The sequence below is a fragment of the Neopelma chrysocephalum genome, unplaced genomic scaffold, assembly GCF_003984885.1.
Source record: "Neopelma chrysocephalum unplaced genomic scaffold, ASM398488v2 Primary Assembly neopelma1_23b, whole genome shotgun sequence".
Lineage (NCBI taxonomy): Eukaryota > Metazoa > Chordata > Aves > Passeriformes > Pipridae > Neopelma > Neopelma chrysocephalum.
The window spans coordinates 15,351,845-15,370,467 of record NW_020897692.1 but is presented as its reverse complement, the minus strand read 5'-3'; positions in this window follow the sequence as shown (position 1 = coordinate 15,370,467).

Below are 18,623 nucleotides of genomic sequence, written 5' to 3'. Positions count from 1 at the left end.
GCTTTCTTTTGCTAAACTTCAACATATGAGATAGACCCCATCACTCAGCATAATTCATTAGACCAGTCATGTGGTTTCATGGTAGGCAGAATTTGTTTTGCAACAAGTCTGAATTTTGCATGCTTAAAATTGAGTATGTCCTTTATGTAACAACGTGATGTATTTTTGTATCAAAGTTTTTAAAAAATTAGAAATGTATATGAGTAATAATATTCTGTGTTATGTTTCACCTTGATTGCCTGAATGTGGCTCTTAAGATAAACTGGTACTACATTTCTACCCTATGAGGACATTTTTATTCATAAGTGGACTTTTGTCTTATCTCTAAAATCATTATAACAAGGTGTCTCGGATTTAAAGACATGCATATTATGTATATTTATAAAACTGAGTGAAAATATATGTTTATGGTATTGGTAGGAATTAATCTATTTTGTTTGTTTGTTTCTTTAAAATTTATGAAATACTGGTCTTTTATAGGGCTTGCAAGAAATTTTATCATGCATCATTAAAAAAAATGACTATTTTTTTAACAATGCTTGTTTAAGGACAGACTTTCTCTTCTTCACAATGTTTGCTAGTAAATCATTAGTGGTTTCATGACAGATGAGCTTTCATTCTCTTCTGATGTATAATTTCCTTCCTCAGGGGTTTGATAGACACAATCCCAATTGGGACTCCAGCCCCAATCCCTTCCCTCATGGCCCTGCTCCAGTACGTCCTGTTCACTCAAAGCTGCAGGCAGAATAACACTTGAAAACAGCTGTATAATGCTACTATATTTATTTCTAAATCTTACAAAAGATATTTTGATGTTCAGGAGATCTTTGGCCCTGAGTAACCTTCTGACACCTAGTGGGGAGGATGAGGGAACAAGGTATGTGGGAGGCACCAGTCATTTGTTGCATAGGTCATAGAAGTATAGATTTAATGATTAGTCGAATGACAACTTATTTGGACTATTGAGGCACATGCAGACAATCAGAAAGGAAATTCAATTATAACTGTGTCAATTATAGTAGTTCAGTGTTATAATAAATTCAATTACAATAGGACAGAATTTAGCTTTAAAACTGTTCTGATATGTGTTCAGACTCTGGGAAAGTAGCTAGGCCATTTACTCTGCTGGATTGACTTTATATATTCATATAAAAAAGCTGACTCCCATTTTGAATGATATATTACAAGACAGTAAAAAAACATCATTTCTTGTTGAGATGACATATTTGATCTTAGGTATGATTCAGCTGACTAAAAAATACTTATTGTCATTTGCTCTGTCCCCCAGTCTCTAACTTATCTTGATAGTCACAACACAAGGTTGAAAAGAGATGTGTGACCTTCTGGAGTAGTAATTCAGAGCCAGGAGGAATACTCCAGGGCATCTCAGCTATCCCTACCTGCCCATCAAATCAGACTAAACTGTGCTGCTAGAGTTCTCCTTTGCCTATCAACATTTCTATGTGATGCTTAACTTATTTTAATATTTGTTGGTTTCAAACATCCAGGTAAAAATACTGATGCTGTTAAATTAATAACAATTTTTTCAATTTTAATGCCTGATGTAAAAAACACACTGTTCTGAATAGCTGATTCAGAAATATCAGCTATTTGTGATAGACTCATAAAGTAACTATGGTGCAGCAAAATGAATAAAAAAGAAATAACTCTAACTTCATGTGTAAAATTAGGAACTTACTTTTATCACTCGGAAATAAGAACTTGAAGAATGGTAGAAAATTCATGACAATGTCAAGTCACTGCTCAGCAGCAATCAAAAAAGCAAAGCAAATATTGAGGTAGTAACAGTAACAAATAAATCAGTTAGAGAACAAAACAAAGAACATTGTTATTCTGCTGTAGAAATCCATAGTTTTCCCACTTCTTACTGTTGTACAGTAGGGATTTTTTCCACCTCAGGAAGGATGGAGTTGAAATGCATGTTTCATAACAGTTGACAAGTATGACTAAGGGCATATAACGGATTTACATTAAGGAATGGCTAAGTAACCTGGGACTGTTTGGTCTAGAAAAAGGATAAATGATAGGAGAGAACAACAACAACAAAAAAAAAACAAACAAAGGAGTGTTGTGGAGAGATGATAGAGATAACTGTTTTCTGTCTTTTACAACACAAACATCATACCCTTAACCTCTCCTCCTCCTGGTTGCTACTGCAGCAGAGCAACGATAGGGTGGATGGACCTTAGCATGACCCAGCAGAGATCCTGGGGTTTTTTTGTATCTCAGTGCCTTGCTTTGTCCATGTATTCTTTCTCTACAAGCCTTGATGAAAATGTAATTATTTTAAAATTAATATGGAAAAATCAAAGATCATGTGCTTGCCAAGAGCTTCTTGGGGATTTACATTCCAGACATTTCACAACAAAGCAAAATGTAATTACTCCTTCCCAATATCCTCCTATTCTCTGTTCCTTTTCTCTTTTACTGTCTCTTAGAGCCATAGAATAACAGAATGGCTTGGGTTGAAAAAGACCTTACAGATATCTACTTCCAATTCCACTGCCACAGGCAGGGACACTTTCCAGTAGATCGGGTTTCTCAGAGCTCCATCCAACCTGGCCTTGAACACTCTTAGGGATGGGACATCGACTATTTCTCAGAGAAACCTCTTCCTGTGCCTCACCACCCTCACAGTAAATAATTTCTTCCTAATATGTAATCTAAACCTACTCTCAGTTTAAAGCCATTCCCCCCAGACTTAACATAGCATGCTCTTGGAAAATGTCCCTTTTTAGCTTTCTTGTAGGCCCCTTTGAGATACTCGGAAGGCCGCTATAAGGTTTCCCTGTCACCTTCTCTTCTTAAGGCTTAGTGAAATATTTTTTCTTGGTTGTATTTTACTCCTGTAAAATCTTTTGCCAAAATCTCTTATTTTTCTCATTAAATTAAAAGAATTTCTCTTAGAGAAGAGTGTGTGATTCTTTCTCTGGATGCTAATTTGAGGTTATAATGAACCAAAAGGCTTTTAAAAAGTCTTAAATAAAAATGTAACCAGTCTGAGCAGCTTATAGCTTAAATCTAGAGTGTAACACAGGGTATTTCCAGTTTTTCACTGATAGAAAAATTCGATGACAAAACAAGCAAAGATATATTTCCAGTCAGATTTTGGTACAGTTTCTTTCAAGAAATTATTTGCTTTGGAGTCCTTCTTATGCAGCTCTTGGTGGAATTTGGAATTGTTTTCAAATTATTTTTTTATAAACTTTACAACTGCATGTTGTATGGTTACAGGCTCTTCAGGAGGGATAGGCAGGGCAGAAGAGGCCAAGGGGTGGCACTGTATGTAATAGAAGGGTCAGAATATATGGAACTCACAGTTGGCAATGGCACAGTTGAGAACCCCTGAGTAAGAATCAAGGGGCAAACAAATAATGCAGATGTCATTGTGGGAGTCTGCTGTAGACTTCCCAGCCAGGATAATGATGCTGATGAATTATTTTTTGAGAAACTAAGGGACACTTCCAAGTCAACTGCCCTTGTGCTTATGGGGGACTTCAATTTGCCAGAAATTAACTGGGAGCATCACACAGCTGGTACAATTTGGGCCAGAAGATTCCTAAAAGACCTGGATGACAACTTTATAGAAAAAGTCCGAGGGGAGCAGAAAGATGCCTTCCTTGATCTGCTGCTTGTCACCAGAGGGGATCTCATGACTGAAGTGGAGATTGGTGACCGTCTTGGCCACAGCAACCACGAAGCGATAGAGTTTAAAATCTCTATTGACAGAAGGAAAAGTGCCAGCATACCCCCAACTCTGGACATGAGGAGAGCAGACTTCAGGTTGCTCAGGGAATTAAAAAGGTCCCTTGGGAAAATGTTTTAGCAGGTGCTGGGGTCCATCAGTGATGGTCACTTTTTAAACATCACCTCCTAAAGGCACAGGAGCAGGCAATTCCTAAATGTGGGACGTCAAGCCAATGAGGCAGAAGACTGGCTTGGCTGAACAGGAATCTTCCCTTGGAAAAAAGGCAAAAAAGGAAGGTGTACGTCCAGTGGAAACAAGATCAGGTGGCAGGGGAAACATATAGAGATGCTGCTTGCAGCTATAAGGAGAAAATTCGTGCACCCAAAGCTCAACTGGAATTGAAGCTGGCCAGAAATGTGAGGGACAATAAAACTGGTTTTTCAAACATATTTATGGCCCAACAGTCAGTATAGAAATAACATTGGCCTGTTACAGGATGAGGATGGTCACCTCAAAAACAGGGACAGAGACAAGGCAGAGGTGTTTAACGCTTTCTTTGCCTTTGTCTTCAACACGGATAAAGGACAAAGGAGGTCTCAGTGCCCTGAACTGGAGGACCACGACTGTGAAAATGATCAACTCCCAGTTGACCCTGAAATTTTGCAGCATCTGCTGCTCCAACAAATCTATGGAGCCTGATGGGATTCATCCCAGAATCCTCAAAGAGATGGCTGATGTCATTGTGAAACCTCTTTCAGTGATTTTTGAGTGATCTTGGGAATTCGCAGAGGTCCCAGCTGACTGAAAGGTGGCGAATGTTGTCCCAATTTTCAAGAAGGGAAAGAAGGAGGACCCTGGAAACTACAGGCCTTAAGCCTCACTTCAGTGTCTGGTAAAATAATGGAAAAGATTATTCTGGGAGGTATTGAAAAACACCCGAAGAACAACACAGTCATCGGTCACAACTAGCACAGCTTCATGAAGAGAAAGTCCTCTTTGTCGAATCTCATTTCCTCCTGTGACCCACCTAGTTTCCCATCTAGGATAGCCAGTTGATGTAATCTTTCTGGACTTTAGCAAAGCCTTTGATACTGTCTTTCACAGTTTCCTTCTGGACAAAATGTCCAGCACACAGCTGAATAACCATGTTACACAATGGGTGAGCAACTGGCTCACAGGTCGGACACAAAGAGTTATAGTGAATGGGGTAACATCAGACTGGTGACCTGTCACTAGAGGGGTTCCACAGGAGTCCATCCTCGGCCCAGTTCTCTTCAGCATCTTTGTAAACAACTTGGACATGGAACTTCAAGGAATAGTAAGTTTGCCAATAACACTAAATTGGGAGAAGCTGTTAACTCCCTTGAGAGCAGAGAGACTTTGAGAAATTAGAGAGATGGGCAAACACCAACATATGAAGTTCAATAAGGGCAAGTGCTGAATTCTGCACCTGGGACACAGCAGCCCTGCTTGTGTGTATAGACTAGGGAATGAGGTTGGAGAGCAACACTGTGGAAAGGGACTTGGGGGTCCTGATCAATGACTAGTTGAATATGAGTCAGCAGTGCCCTGGCAGCCAGGAGGGCCAACCGTGTCCAGGGAGATCAGGCAAAGCATCTCCAGCTGGTCAAGGGAGGTGATTGTTCCACTCTACTCTGCACTGGTGCGGCCTCATCTTGAGTACTGTGTGCAGTTTTGGTCACCACAGTATAAAAAAGATTTTAAGCTATTAGAGAGTGTCCAAAGGAGGGCCACAAGGATGGTGAAGAGTCTGGAGGGGAAGCCTTTTGAGGAAGAGTGGTCACTTGGTTTTTTCAGCATGGAGAAGAAGAGACTCGTTGCACTCTTCAACATCCTCATCAGAGGAAGCAGAGGGACAGGTACTGATCTCTTCACTCTTGCGACCAGTGACAGCATTCCAGGAAATGTCATGAGGCTGAGTTGGGGGACGTTTAGGTTAGATATCAGGAATAGGTTTTTCACCTAGAAGGTGCTTGAGCACTGAAACAGGCCTCCCAGGGTAGTGGTCACAACACCAAGCCTGACAGAGTTAATGAAGCTTTTGGACAGTGCTTTCAGGCACATGTTGTGATTCTTGGGGTGTCCTGTGCAGGGCCAGGAGTTGGACTCAATGATCCTTGTGGGTCCCTTCCAACTCTGTTCTATGATTCTATCATTCTATCATTCTATTCTGTTCTGTGATTCTATGATTCTATGTGTGAGTATTAAAAAAAAAAATACACATTTTTTCATAAGCAAAGAGATAGACAACCTAAAAGAACCTTTTCAATCTATTATTTGTGATTTTCTTCTTGTCTGCATTTTAATGAACTCTTATTTATCACCCCAACAGTAATTTAGAAGGTGTTAAATAATTACAGTACAATTGATAATGCAAACAGAGGATTGAATTAGAAAAAAAGATTATTGAATCATCAGGAAAGGTCAATTTTAAATGTATGGCTGTATAAAAAGAAGCATAATCTCATTTCTATCTTTAAAATTATACATCTTTTATATCCATATTCTTGCTATCCTCTTATTTATATTATCATGTTTGGTTCAAATAACTTGACTAAACACATGTAGTGCCATCTAAGATGCTATAGGATATTTTCAATGATTTCCAGCTGCCACCAGAAGACCATAATCTCCTTTAAAACCTCCTCATCTGCCAGTCATATGTAAATGTCTTTCAACCTTACAATATCTCAAATGACCCTAAACATTTATATTCACATGACTGAATAAAACACTTTATGTCATGTTTGAAAGTGCATCTCTAACATAATGTAATTTTTTTATAGCAATAAAGTATTTTTGCATTAAACATGGACTTTTCTCATACACAGATTAGTAATGGGAATATCCTTCACTAATGGAACTTCTGTTTCTCTCTACTGACCAGACAAAGATAAATCATTTGGATGAGATAAAAAGCTTTTAGATAATTAAATTGAATCTGCTAGAATCACATATTAGACTCTGTTAAGTAGTTGAAACAGCAGCAAAGATGCAAACACTGTGCTAAAACTGAGATATATGTTGTCCTTTTTTTGTCTGATGCTTGCGCCAAATTTGCGTGAGGAGAGATATATTCAAGTGCTAGATTTATTCTCCTACTCTATGTCTCAGGGATAGTGTGGTTATAAACCTACCAAAGCATAGTAATGGTACAATTTATGGTCTTTTGAAATCTTCGTCTGCGAGTGGATTGGCCTGACTTGAAAGAAGACAGGCTCATATTCATAAAATAAATTCTGAAATTTCACAGACTTCACTAAGTGGGCAGATGAGCATCTGTAAAGAAAAAATAAGGGAAAAATGCCACTATTGCTTTTTAAGAATAAAATTAGGAAGGAAAAAAAAAATCCATGCAGAAATAAGGGTAAATTGCATTTGAAATACACTGGAAGTTTACATTTTATCTGCAAAAGAAGACTTTCTAAAAATATCTTTTGAGAGGAAAACATTATGAAACTAAGAATTACTAAGGAAGTAGCAAAATACAGGAGCTTGAAGTCTTTCTTCCTGCGTAAATTTCAAATATTGAGTTCCCAAAACAGATATAATAAGAAAGAATTATAAACCAGACCAATCTCATTAATCCATGAAAATCATCTACTCTTTGATTTTAGTATTCAAAGAAGTAATTGAATAAAGGTTTGGTTAAAAGTGAATTCCGCAGAATTCAAACGTAATTTAGAGGCTTGCAGATGAAATAGATATATTACTTTTGTCCCTTCACTAAGTGACTGTTGATTTCTCATGAAATGTCTATGGTATTTCATAAAACTTCATTCTAGTTTTTTTTCTGTGTATAACAAGGCTATATATTCACTACTCATACACAAACAGCCCTTTTCAGTATCAGTGTTCAGCTAAAATTGTTAATTTTTTCAACTAATGGCTATATATGAATATTTTCCCCAACATCATTTTGCCAGCTACTAAATGTTTATAACAGGATACTATTGGTTTTATTATAAGTGTTCAAATTTTATTTTTTTATTTTGCATATAGCAATATTAGATTAAAACCCAATAAATAACTATATCTATTCTATCACGACCAAATACAAAGCTAAATAGTTTGTTTTGCAGTATTTTTCTTTAAAAAAATACCATATCACTATAAGTATCTATCTTTAGAGTTGTTTATACTGTTTATAAGGAAATAATTTCTTATTTTTTAAAAATTTGTGTGAAGACCATACGCTTTTAACAGACACAGGATGATACTATTACAAAATGTAACCTGTTTATTTTAATTGAAGAAACTTGAACTGATACTCTTTTCAGTTACTTAAAGGTTGGTAAAATGGGACACAACGGGAAACATTATGAATTTTCACATTCCTAAGTAGCTCAATAATCCTTAGCCTACTACAATGAAAGTAGGCATGTCCATCAGCTCAGTTTTTTAAGCAACTCCATGGTTTTGGCCTGATTTTGGATCATTGAGTACAATTTATCAATGACACAAGAAAACCGTACTGTAACAGGATTTATGTCAAAACAGGATTTATGTCAAACTATAGTTTCTAAATGGTACAATTTTTTAGATAAAATGTCTAGTTTCAGTAACTGAGCAGATTATTAGGCAAATCAGCAAATCAGATTATCAGGCAAATTTTAAGTTTTCTAGATCCCTCCAAGGATGGCTTTCTGGATTTCTGTTCTGCACACAAGCACCTAAATTCTGTCTATATCTCAATTTAGAAAGTTTGGTTCATGGGAAGAACATTGACCTGTTCAGAGTCCAGAGGACGGCCACCAAAACGATTAAAGGGATGAAGCACCTCTCCTATGAGGAAAGGCTGAGAGAACTGGGATTGTTCAGCCTGGAGAAGAAAAGGCTTTGCAGTGACCTAATTGCGACCTTCCAATACCTGAAGGGAGCCTTCAGGAAAGATAGACAGAGACTATTTACAAGACCTTTTACTGATCGGACAAGGGACAATGGCTTCAAACACAAAGAGAGTAGGTTTGGATTAGATGTTAGGAAGAAATTCTTTACTGTAAGGGTGGTGAGGCCCAGATAAGTTGTGGATGCCCCATCCCCGGAAGTGCTCAAGGCCAGGCTGGATGAGGCACCAAACAACCTGGTCTAGTGGAAAGTGTCCTTGCCCATGACAGCAGGGTTGGAAATAGACGATCATTAAGATCCCTTCCAACCCAAGCCATTCTATGATTCTATGATTCTTAGAAGACAGGATTTATAAATATTTCCCTTTTATTTGTGGGAACTATCATCATCATCATGGCTAGGCTTCGCGAACGAAGATTTGGGAAGGGCTCTACCCACGATTGTTGCAAGAATTTGTGGGAACTATATAACATAGCAATCCATTTTCCTCCCACTCAACAAAACCATCATGTTTTCAAGAGAATCTCAAAACCTTTAAAAAAAGGTTACTTTTTTACCTGAAAGAATAAAAAACAATTGGGGCCATGGGTTTGTGTTTTGTTTTTGTTTTTGTTTTTTCACAGCAAGACCAGAATAGTCTATCCATTTCTGGAGTTTTAGTTAATTTCCAGAGGACTTTAACATATCATTGACGGTGTAGCAATTCCTGTAGATTAAACAAAATAACTAAACCCTAGATCTTCTGATCAGTATAACTTTCTTTAGATTTTTTGTTATGTATGGAAGATGAGTCTTGATGCACAGCTTTGTTCCAGCATGAAACCTCTAGGTGCTGTGATAGTATCAACTGCAATCAACTAACAAATACCAACAGTGATAAGATTGTTGTTACCAATCCCATTGTTGTTGTCTTGACATGGAAAAGATTCACACAATTAATAATCACATTCTTACATCAAATTCCATTAGATACATCTAAGACATACATCATACACCTATACTAGATTTTGACTTCTAATAGCTAGCTGTAGAAATGTCCTTCAAAAAGAGAAAAATTTGTTGAGCCTCACTGATATTAAAAAAGGTCAAAGAATTATTTTATGTTATTTATTCAGATGATTTTTAGTCCATGAAGGATGTTAGCTGCAGCTAGAATTGCATCTGAATATCTGATTTCTTTTGATTTGTATTTGTACTTTCACATGAAAATGCCTTTCAATTATTCTCAACACTCCTCTTGCTAATCCTTAGTAGTTGGTTACTATCTCTTATCTCCAAGCTGAATTAGCAAAATTGACATTTACAGACACCATTAAATTTGATTATAAATAAGCATACTTAACAGATAGTAATTTGAAATCAAACTGTCTTTGTCTTATTTAGCATTTACTAATTGTCACTTTATAAAACCAGTATTTGTAAAATAAATAGTTCTGCTCAATTTAACTTCATTAATTGTGCACTGCATAATTATTCCTTTCTCCCTTGAAAGAAGAGGTAGAAAGCAGGAGTCACAAGTCTTTCTATGTCAAGAAAGGAACCAAGAATGAAGCTATCTAATAGCAGTGATCACTTAACCATTCACAGATATTTTAAATTATTTCTATTAAAAAAAATAAATGCATTTACTTAATTTCCATTTTGTGTGACCTACAGCAATTTTCTTCATTAAGACATTAACATTTTGAGTCTATGTTTAAAAATATCTTCCAGCAATAAAAAGTGTCATTTGAATTTGTTGGCTTTCAGCTTTCTGGTCACCATGCATATGCATTTAAATAATTTTTACATTAATTATGAAATATAATCTGGTGAAAAATTATTCTGTTAATTATTTGTAGATATAAACACATAAAATTTTGAGTAGTTTGATAGCACATTATGAAGATGTTTTTCAGATGAAGGGCAGTGAATCCATCTAATGCATTTCTCAGTGATGTGTTCTTTTGAAATGTGTATAAATTGCAAGGATTGTATAATTTAAGTGAAAATCTCATTAATTAGCCTAGATCTTGAGATATTTTTTTGACTGATGTAAAGGAAAGATATATCACATTTAATAGTTCTATGTACTAATACATGAGCATGTTGATTCTTCCTTTCTATATACGATATTTATGAAATGATAGCATATTAGAAAGACTTAGATAACTATTCAGCAGGTAGTAAATAGAATAACTTTTCCTTTCTTGATTTGCCAATACTTGTCAAAAGTTTCTGAACTGTGAGTGTTCAAATAAGTTTTTTGTCACATAGTCTAATATGAAAACATGAAAGTCATATATGAAAAAAATTATGTAGATCTGATCTTACTTTCATTAAAGTCAATAGAAGTTTTACACAAGTTTTACTGGAAGTTGTTTCCTGTATGCTGTATTCTGAGATTAAACTATACATAATACGCATTTTAAAATGGATAAAAAAATTGTTGGCATATGAAGTTACCCTTTGTATCTACAATTACTTTGATTATTTTTTTTAATTTGGAGTGCCAAACAGAAGTATAATAGTAAAATTAATTAGTTTTCAATTTTGGGGGATAATTTATTGCAAAACTTGAATGGCTATTAAGAAACAGTTCATTTAATCTCAGAGTAGTGTGCTTATTAGGACATTTAATTGTTGCTTATATTGAAAGTTGTAGAGGATGTAATGAGAGATTTATGAGCAAAATACCATTTTTTTTCTGATCATCTTTACATCACATGGAAAAAATTACTTTCTTCCAAGTGAGAAAAGGCACTAAATGATACACACAGGAAAAAAAATTGTAGTGGTGGGACCTAAATTCACTTGCAGAATATTAGTTACTTCCTTTCTAACTGGCTGGTGGTTGGTTGTGTTCCATAACACAGGTTTTTTTTCTGCAAGTTAATGCATAATCCTAGAATTTAGGAAATTGCAAAGTGCGAAAGAATGTAATAAGTAGCCTTGTAGGACAAGAGGGAGCAATATATGGCCTATGTAATAATTTTGCTTGCTTGTTTCTTGTATGATGAAATGCACTAGGTAATCAGGAATTCATTTTCTAACCCTTAGTCACTGGACACAAATAATTAGAATTAAATTGCTACAGTACTTTTAAATGTGAATAAGAATTAGAGTATGGGGACACTCAAGTCTTTGTCCTGAGTTCATAAAAATGACACTATCAGCAACTGACTGGGACAGTCTAAATTCCTTAATGGGTGTATCCTGTAGACAGCACAACAGAACAGGTTGGTGCTCTGTTCTTTCGTCATGGTTGGGTAATTCAGCTCAAAAAGAATAAGCTATTTCTAGTTTTAAAGAGTATAGAAGTGCTGATTTACCATGCTTTCTGGAGCACCTCTAGCACTAGATAATTTAATACAATCCTTTCTCAGAAGGTCTGCTTTGAGGAATAAGGATTAACGTATTCCATCTGACCCTGCAGGTCAGTGACATGACACAACCCACAACCATATGGTGCTTTTCTTCCTCAAAGCAAGTAAGTTATATTTATAGGGGCATTTTCCCCAACCTTTAATGATTTAATACTGTGTTCAGGCATTATTTGGCAGGATGCTTCCTGTCTGAGTCAAAATCATCCCTGGTGCTGGCCTAGAAATTAAACACTGATACAATATGGAGAAATGAGTTTAAACTGAAAGAGGGGAAATATAGGTTAGATATAACGAAGAAATTCTTTACTGTGAGGGTGGCGATATACTGGAGCAGGTTGCCCAGGGAGGTTGTGGATGCCCCAGCTCCGGCAGTGTTCAAGGCCAGATGGGATGGGGCATTGAGCAACCTGGCCTAGTGGAAGGCATCCCTGGTCATGGCAGGGGGGTTAGAAGTAGATGATCTTTATGTCCCTTCCAACCCTAGACATTCTATGATTGTAAAATTCTGTGATGTCATGCTCCCAGCTTGTATATATGATAAATTTTGTTATCAATTAGCAGTCTTAGGATGTTTAATCCTGAACTGAATGCAGTTAATGTTCCTAGTAATAGCCAGGTAAAAAATTACACTTGAACTTGGCTTCAGATTCAACATAGTTTTTCTATTGAAAGGTTTCAATAATATTTAGCTATCACTTTAGAGTTTACAAGGTATCTAGTCCTGCAAGTTCCTGCAGAATCCATATACTGTGATTCCAGTAAAGGCTGTAGGACAAAGGAGTTTTGCAGCAGGCTCAGAAAACTTTGGAATATAAATGGAATTTCCTTTGTTAATCTATCTTAACAAATGAGATTGGATTTTCCTTTAAAAACAAGTAAAATAATTTATTTAAATTTCACATGTTCCTGCTACTCTAAGACATGAAATAATCTTAGGTAAAGCACATTTACTCTTTCCTTAATAAAAAAAAATTATGTCCGTCCCAAGGCTAGGTCGGGTGGCAACCTGGTCTAGTGGGTGGCATCCCTTCCTGGCCTGGAGGTAGGAAGGGAGGTGTGGTAGGGAAAAAAAGTGGTTTTCCCCCAGGAGTTAAAAAAAATGGTAACCCCCGAGGGGGTGGTGTCTCTCTTGGTGTTGACCCCATCAGCGCCCCTGCAAAATTTAAACATATCACACCAGGTTGGAAAAGAAGGATGATGAAGTTGCTGGGAGAAGAGGTGGCCATGTTCTGAAGCCACGAGGAGCTGAGGGGTCAGGAGCCCCACTGGGGACTAGGCCCCCCCCCCTCAGCCCCCGTCTGGGGGGCTGTAGAAACTCAGTAACAGTGTTAAACTGGACCAAGTTCTATAGCTAGAAAGCTGGAGGAGTTTCTCCACTGTGAGTGGGCAGCAGAAGACAGAAAAGCGGCGGCAGAGGCAGCGCTGAGTGGAAGGCTATGGCTGAAAGCCAAGAAGATAAGAGGGAAGTAGCAAAGACAGCATGCAGCGACGCAGAGAGATATCCTGCAAGGAGAGAGAGCCGGCAACAGAGCAGAGAAAGCTCAACAGAGACAGTTTTGGGGTAAGAACTGAATTAAACCCCCAAAACCCATTTGAGACCCCTCCTAGGAGGAGGGGGTAGACTCCTACTGGATGGAAGTCCTAAATGCAGCATGCAACAGAGAGAGGAGCTGAGAAGCTCATAGACGTCCTGGAAGCTGGACTGGGATGGTCGGATGGAATGCGGAGCAAGTGACATTGTCCCCCCCCGCTGCTGCCACGCTGGCAGTTTTGAGACAGAGCAAAGGAGCTCTGATAGAACACTTAGGGCAAGGACTGAACTGAAAGCTGCCCTACACGTTCTGACTAGAGGGAACTCAACCCCTCGAGGAAGGGACCTTCATGGGGGTCTTACACCCCATGATATGACGTGGTGAGGCGAGCTTTTGTCCCAGCATCGCAGTCCATGGGAGAGACACCTTTGATTGGAGTCAAAGGGCCGAGAGGGGTGAGAGGAGCCCCCTTGTGTGTAATGGAGAGAGAGATCCAGCTACAACAATCCAACTACGACTGCTGCATGGAAGAAGAGAGACACTGCTGCTCTGAAAGCGAAAAGGATCTTTCCTTCTTCCCTTCTGGACTTTTATTGGAGGGAAAAGAGATTTGATGCAATGCAAATACTGCTTTATCATAGGAGAGATAGTTAGGATTGTGTATATAATGTATTATAATATTTATTTGTGCAATTATTGTAATATAATTCCCTTCCCCTCATATTGAGTCTTGTGTTGTGTCTGGAAAACCCCCCTCACACTGGGGTGAGTTGTGGGAGGGGGGCTTGGACTTGGGAATTGGATTTCTGGGTGTCTCAAACCACCACAGGAGGTTGGAGGTTGTGTAGATAATCTTTAAGATCCCTTTCAACCAAAGTCTTTCTAAGCTTTTATGATACTATCACGATGTAGTGATTCTAACAGAATGTCTGGCCATTCTATGGAACAGAAAAAACTACAGCATAGGAGTCATATTGGTACTCTAGGACAGTAATCCATTGAGTTGGAGTGCATAACTAATCATAAATTCATCAAAAGGTAGTGTCACAACAATAACTAAGCAATAACTAAGCAATAACTAAGCTAGAGCTCTAGTAATAACTAAGGTAGACCTCTTATTAAAAGATGTTTGAAATGATTGGAAAGTACACAATTTAGAAGAAGGTTTCCAAGATGTCCAGAGTTATAAATTTAAAAGTGTTCAGCAAGTTCATCAATCACACAAATTTACATTTGCCTGCTGCAAGTAGAAGTGCTAGTAACACTACAGTCTCTCCAAATAAAGGCTCATTTGCCAGCTAATCAGCTGTCTGATGAACTATGTCCGAAATGGTTTAGAGCACCCAATACCTAATACAAGACAAAACATTCTGTGTAATTCATAACATATTCGTTGCCTGAAGTTTTGGGTTACTGTATTCCTAACTATTTAACATTCTGATAGTTTATAATAAAATTTGTTACACCATACTATTTGAATAATACATTCTAACAATCTGTTTTGACTATGGGTTGGTGATAGTAACGTGGTTTTGTCTATAGTCAGATAATGCAAGGTAAGCATTCAGGTCTGGAATCCAGCAGAGAAGTCCAGTCAGCAAGTTTGAAAGGCAGAACTCAAACCTAGAGACAGGACTTAGGACAGGGCCAGAGGCAGGGCTAAATGCAGAGACTTCATAGCATGACCAGTGATTTGATGCTACCTGAGTTGAAATGGCCCACTGGGCAGGGTCTATGATTTAAGGCCAGTCAAAGCCTAGTAGTATCCTTAGACTCCTGACATTGTCCTTCCTGCACTTGTTGTCTTCCAGGAAGGTTTGCTCATTGTTCTGTTATTCCTTGGAACCTCTTTTTTGGCTGAAGATAGGTGCTATATTTTCCTTTTTCCAGTCCTCTGGAATTTCTTCAGATCACCAATTTCTTCAGATCAGCCCATGATGAAGACCATTGTGAGGTAGACTGTCTCCCTGCAGTCCATGGATGTTCATGGTGGAGCAGAAATCCACCTGCAGCCCAGGCAGGCCCCATGCTGGAGCAGGTGGATGCCCAAAGGATGCTGTGACCCCATGGAAAGACCATGCAGGAAGAGACTCCTGCCAGGACCTGTGGACCCATGGAAAGAGGAGCCCATACTGGAGCAGGTTTACCATCAGGACTTGGGATCACACAGGGGAGTCACACTGGATCAGTCTGTTCCTGAAAGACTGCATCCTGTAGAAGGGACCCATGCTGGAGCAGGTTTGTGATCCCATGGGGGACCCACGCTGGAGCAGTCTGTTCCCAAAGGACTGCACCTGCTTTCTGTACCTTTCTGCGAGGGCTCATTTGTCAACAAAAAACCCCACTACGTCCTGCTGCCAGAAGTCATCATGTTGTGCGTCTTCATTGTCTGCCCATTTGAATGTAACCTATATTTTTTCCTGCTCTGAACTCTGAGGACAAACTGGCAGTCTTTTATTCTTCCTTCCAAATGCCATGCAGGTTATCAACAAAATGGCAGGACATAATTGTTTGGAAATGGCTTTTTGTTGTTCAATTTCTTCTCTCCTCCAAAGCTCCTTACTGTGAAAAATACCTGGGGAAACAACCAGAATGACAATAGCCATACCTTCATCATAGGACGATTCACCTGATTTCCACTTCCCCCAAAATTATCATCAGCCCAAAGATCCGTAAAGAACAGACTAAATCCACAATTATAGGTTTAGGGATTTTAGTCACCACATATTATTTCTGCTTGGCAAAATCTATTTGACAAAATAATGTGTGTCATTAACATAGAGATTAGCCATCAATTTTTGGATCATTCCTTATTCACTCTTATTTACTTTATCATAACTTGGAATCAACCATAAATATTATTTTTGTTTTTATGATATTGCTACTATTTGCAGCAATGTATTGCCTAATGTCCTAGTCAAGGACCAGTTCTCCATTGTCTTACATATTATAAAAACATGTAGGAAAAAGATCTAAACAGGAATTTAAATGTGTAACAAAGGAAAACAGAAAGAGTAGACAGAGAGGAGTAAATAATCACGGATGGATAGTTAGCTTCGAAAACCTGAGAGCTTCTTTTAAAACTTCAATTATGGAGCATATTAAATGGTTAATGTACATATTTTATATTGTATGCTTTCATAATTAAATGTCTATATATATTATTCAAACTTTTACAAGTAAAAATTTTAAAGCATGTGGATAGACAGTTCCTATATTTAAATCTTTATCTCCAGTCTTCTAATACTTTCTCAGTAACATATTGGGTAGCACTCGCGAATGATTACACAAAGACAAAAACATAAATGAAATAAAAGTAATTTGGCAGTCTCCTTAATTTCAAACCCCAGAGAAGAAAAATTTTACTTGCCTAGAAAACATACAGCATAGCTGCAGCTGAATTTTATTCAATTGGAAGTATTCTTTTGGGCTTGTTTGGATTTTTCAACATGATAAATATGTTTACTTGTTCTAACATTCACTGTGAGATCATTAAATTCCTACACTTATCAAGGAATGAAAACAAGATAACTGTCAATATATGTTTGTGCTTTTACAGGTTAATTAATATGAAAACACAATTGATACAATCCTGAAGAATGCACAGGTTTAAAATAGTGGGGTTTTTTAGCAAAAGAAAAAAATAAATAGGACACGAGTGGATGAGACAAACGAGTTTATTATTTTTTTATTTTCACCAATTCATGAGGTATGTTGATAAATAAATATTTTGGAAAAATGTTATCTCTGTTTAGTCTTTATTTTCAGCTTATTTTTTCTGTATGTCAGGTACACTGGATAAACAAATTTCAAAGGGTTGTATGCTGTGTTTTGTTTTTTGACACTTTTCCATAAAGATCATAGTCTAATACATTCAATTTGCAATAAGTTATATGAGTACCCACCTCACCTAAACATTCTCATTTTAGACCTAAATGACCTCTGTGGAAGATGGGAAAAAAAAATAACTGAAAATGAAGCAACTGCACTCATTCTTCCAGTGAGAGCTAGAATTAATAGCTTGAGGGGAAACAAGGCTTCATCTGTCTCCTGCAACCTTTTTGGGTTGTCCTATGTCTAAAGTACTTAAGCGAAGTCTCTTTAGAGACTATAGTACAGAGGAGACAATGAAGGATAAAGAATACAACTAGCCCTATTTTTCTTACACTTTTCCAACCATTTAAATAAATGTAAGAAGTGTAGCCAGTTTCAGAAGTAGGGACCAAATCCTCTATTAGTCACATCATAAAATGACTTTATTCCTTTTTCTTACAGAGGATAAAGTTCTCAGAAGGAAATCACACTCTATGCAACACACATCTCTTTTCTGAGACAATATCACAGTCTGGGGAGGCCTTAAAGCCATACCTTTTATAATGTCTATCAATTAAATAATATATATGTTATGAATCACCTTTTATCTGTCAGCAATATGCATCTGATATACACTTATTCAAAATATTCATCTCCCTCACCGGTGACAGCCATACTTCATCAAGTTTTTATGCTTTCTATAATTTATGCTTTTAACACATCCTATTTTATGGTTGTTTAGACAGAGATACTCAGAAGCCTAAATATGTCTAGAGTTACTAGTAGAAAAAAAACCATAACAACACACATTACTGTACTTTCAAGATGAATGTCTTACAGATACAGAAATGTTATCTCACCTCTTATCAATTCCATTCTCACCTGCTCACAGAATACCGGCAAACCTGTGGCAATGAAGTCTACCATATATCAACCTCGAAATATTTGCAACACCCTAGATCTTAAGGATCCCATTTTCTTTTGGGAAGTACAAATTATCTTTTTAACCTGTAACTTTCTATCAGTTTTTTCTTTCTCTGTTACATACTGGAAGTTTCCCTGCAATGAAGTTTTTGAGAGAAAATCCTGTCTTTCTGGACACAATTCAGCTGAATCTTTTCTCATGCAGTGTGAGTTTTCAGTGTGCCATTGGGGATAAATCTGATACATTACAATAGCTATTCCAATGTTAACTAATTATTAGCATTTTAGTAGTTTCCAAAATTCAATTTAAAAAGCTAGGGGCAAGGAAAAAATAAAGATTAAGCAAACTTTCTCAATATTCTTTACTAGTGAACTTTTGTCTTATGCCCAGTGTATGGGAATTTTATATTT